The 3,900-nt window shown below is 46.3% G+C and overlaps 1 pseudogene; it reads right to left on the bottom strand.

The window, feature by feature from the left end:
* Positions 1–995: 995 nt before the first annotated feature.
* LOC121432476 lies at positions 996–1,521 on the bottom strand (annotated as a pseudogene).
* Between the last annotated feature and the right edge of the window lie 2,379 nt (positions 1,522–3,900).

Raw genomic sequence — 3,900 nt, 5'->3', positions numbered from 1 at the left:
TGAAGGTTTGTGTCTTCTTTTAAAGTTACATTTTTTTTTCTTTTAAGAATACTATGGGCTTGTGAAATATATTTTATGGATGCATGAATGTGACCCAGGATTCATATGAAACCAGATCAAATATCCTTTAAGTAGAATTTTTTACAGGAGCAATGCTAGGTTCATGTGATTTTTCAGATACTTAAGGCTTTCTAAGTACATGAAACTGAGGAGAGTTGCAACATGAAAGAAAAGCCAAGGATCTCAAGGTAGAAGGACTTTTTGACTAATTGGGAAGCTAGGGAATTGCTTAGGGCTTGGGTATGGTTTGGTATATGTGGATTGATAACTAATGCCAGTGAAGGTGTCTCTGGACTTTCTTTTTTTCACGAACCTTCCTTTGCAGATGATGCAAGGAAGGACAAAACAACTTTGCTGTTCTTCTGTGTTCTAAAATCAGTTAATTTCTGCCCCTTGATTATAATACCTCAAGGAGAAAGACTATTGAATTGGTCTTTTGTGCCTTTGGACTTTTAGTTGATGGAGTAGTTTTGGGGGTAGGGTTATTCTCATCCTAGGGATTCCCTAAGAGCATGGGATTTTATTTCAGACCTTTTAGCAATGAGATCATACAGCAATATCTTGAGTGAAATCCAGTATAGAAACAGATGAGTGAGAAAGCCATCACTGATGCTTCAGTTCCCAAGCTCTGTGCCAAATGATTTGAGGATGCCAGTCTTTAGCTTCTAGACGAGTTTCTTTAGAGATATCCTGCAACTCCTATCACTTCTTATGGCTGTATGGTGGCAGCCTTTGCATGCTCAGCACTTTAACCACTTTTTTTTTTTTTTTTTTTTGCTGTTTCAAAAGGCTTTATTTTTACTTGGTCTCCAAGACTTGAGAGGGGCTCCAGGGCGTTACAAAGCTGCTTAGTGGCTTCTTGAGAGGTTCGAGTGAAGGTCCTGAGGCGGGCTGGTACAGAGCAGAGGTGGGAGCCCCTTGGAAGGAGAGGCCTCCTAGTCATGCTTGAGAGTGAGCAGCTCAAAGAGGTACTCGCCCAGAAACGCCTAGGGCCCAGTTGCCAACCTGCGGAGGTTGGTCAGGTGGTTGCCCATCTTCTTGATGACCTTCACCTCCTTATCCAGGAAGTGATTTTCAAGGAAGTCACAGATGAGGATCTATGCGGGCAGAGTCCAGGGAATGAAGATCCAAGAGGACCTGGTTCAAGTTCTCCAAGGCCAGGGCAGCTTCCATGGCCTCCTGGGTTTTACCCCATTCATCTTGAGATGGCTTCTGCACATCCTGAAAGAGTGCACGGCTTCCACGATCGTTCTGCAACTTGAGGAGACGCTCGGCGCCCTCGTGCTTCTCCTCCGCCAATTTGCTGAAGAAGTGGCCTACACCCTCCAGAGCCACATCATCCCGGTCAAAATAGTAGCCCAGCGAGAGGTAGGTGTAGGAGGCCCGCAGGTGCAGGTTGACCAGGTGGTTCACAGCAGCCTCCACTTCAGTGGAATAATTCTGACGAATCTGGGAGGTCATGGTTGAGACGGAGTCTGGAGCTACCCTCTAGGAGGCGGTGCTGGTTAGTCCTGGGAGCAGAAGGCGGCTAGGTGATGGTCCCAGAGGCTGCGGCTACAGATGAGGAGCGGTGGAAGCTAACAAAGGGAGGCCCCGGGTCTGTTCCATCCAAACACTGTTGAAGCAAGACACAGATCCAAGGGATCTCCGAAAGCTGCTCACTTTAACCACTTTAGAAATGGATGTTTTGATGCATCATAGCACAACAGGACTGAAGTTCAGGTTGGCTAAATGCTAAGAGCCAGAAAGACCCTACCTAATCCTCCTGTTACAGACCTGAGCTTAACAAACCTTTAGTTGATAGAGCTATAAACAGAACTCGAATTTTTGGTTTCATTGTTCGCTCTCCAAACCCCTTTTGAAAATGATTCTGACATTCCCCGGCAGCTAAGAGCAGTGCTGAGTTGAGCTGAGTGCTTAACTTTGTCTGCAGTTCAAATTGCTGTCTCACTTCAGGAGAAAGCTTCAGGTAAATGGACCCAACGTGAGGATGGAGGGGGTTGTGGGGTGCTCTTTGGAGGTCTGACCTGACCCACTGTCTCTCTCCCCACCTCTTCACTGGTGCATTCTGTTGGCTCCCTCTTAGATGCTGTCTCCTTCTGCTTTGTCGGTGGTGAGCCTGTAGTCATTCTTTAAGTCTGGTGTCCACTGATGACCGAGCCTGTGTCATTCTGGGCCTCCTCTTTCTGTCCTTCCTCTCACTCAGGCTGGACCTTGGAGGCAGTTCTAGTGAGCCAGTAGATAAATCATTAGTTCAGTGTGATAGTAGGAAATGGCAGAGACCTAATAAGGGACCTGGCTGTCCCTGGAAAAGAGCTGCCCATTCTCTGTGAATTGTCTGTTAAGTAACTGGATCTTATCTGAGCGCGTATGATCAGATCTTGGTCACAGAACTTTGGCCTCTGCCTCATAGAACACTAGAAGCCTTTGAAAGGCTAGAACATGTTAAATATTAACTTGTAAATGGTAGTGTTTCTGACCCAACTTTTTTGTTGTCCCTTGTTTATTAAATTCTACGGGAACTGAGATGCTACTCACAGATCTAGGGTCAGTCCTCTCTACAGCTTTCTCCACTCCAGCACCCACTTTCTTCAGCCTTTGATTGTGAGGGCATCTCCTGCTTGGTGACTGGATGGTTCTGTGTTTGGGGGGTTGGGGGATGTTTCCAGCCTTACTAAACTTGTAACCCACTGGAGCAGAGCAATGATTATGTCACAGTGCACCCCAATGTTGATGAGAACCAATGGGAACTGAAAAGCATGTGGACTTCACGTAGGCCTGGATGGAATCTAGTTTGAACCCATACTTTCAGTACAGTAGAGGGCACGGGCACTAGCTTCTGTAAGCTGTGGTTCCTTCATAAAAATAATTTGCATTATTCAGTAGTCTGTCAAGCATTCAGCGAAGTTCAGTAGATGAGAGGCACTCATACCCTGTTTCTCAGTGTTCGCATTGTTTTCAGTGTCCTTGTGTTACATACAGTACTGCAGTGTGCCGCTTCTGTTTCAGAATGCTTTCCTAAACATGGAATTCAAGAGTATGAACATTGTGGATATCTTTCAAGGCTGCCAGTGCCAAATTACTTTCTGAAAGGGTTGTGCTGTTTGGCGTTCACATTAACAACACAGAAAGAACCTATGCAATACATTTTATTAGCGAAAATAGAGCTCATTGCCCCTAAGCCTTTGCTTTCCTGTTGCCTGTTTAGAGTGTGTAGATCAATGCCAGTGAGAGGAAGGCAGAAGACCTTCCTGCTTGTCCCCTTAGCCCTGACCCTCCATCCCTGTGGCTTCTACCACCACCACTGTGTTGAATTATAATATAAACTAAGATCTAGGCTTGCACTTGGCTTTCTTTTTTCACACCCACCCCACACACCACCCTTCCCAAAGTAGAACTGTGGCAGTGACTCAGAACTGCCCCAGACTTAAAGAAAAGAATTGGTTCCTGGCCAATCCAAGGGGCAGAGCCATTTACTCACTTTCTGGCTTAGACAATATGCGCCCCATTGCCATCTGAGTGAGAGGTGTGGAACGAAGACAATGTGGGGGAAACATACAAGGGAGCTCAGGGTAAACTCTCCCGTCCCTCTCATCATTTGACTCTAGACAGGCGTTTTCTACAGTACTGCCAGGCACGCTGAAGTGATCTTTTGTGAGGGCAGGGAGGAGTCTGTCAGAGCAAAAACAAAACAGTGCAGGATGAAGAGGGAAGAATGTTATTTTTCTAATCCAAAGTAATTGTGGAGGATCCCTTTCAAGGGAGGAAGGAGGGGGCATGGGGTTCCTTTAGGGAAGGAGGAGATGGGTTTTACAGGGTTCCTCTGGGGCCAGAGATTGG

The sequence above is a fragment of the Microtus oregoni genome, unplaced genomic scaffold, assembly GCF_018167655.1.
Source record: "Microtus oregoni isolate MIOR12 unplaced genomic scaffold, Mior012 000034F_ref0000314, whole genome shotgun sequence".
NCBI classification, from domain to species: Eukaryota; Metazoa; Chordata; class Mammalia; order Rodentia; family Cricetidae; genus Microtus; species Microtus oregoni.
This window is presented reverse-complemented; position numbering and strand designations above follow the sequence as displayed.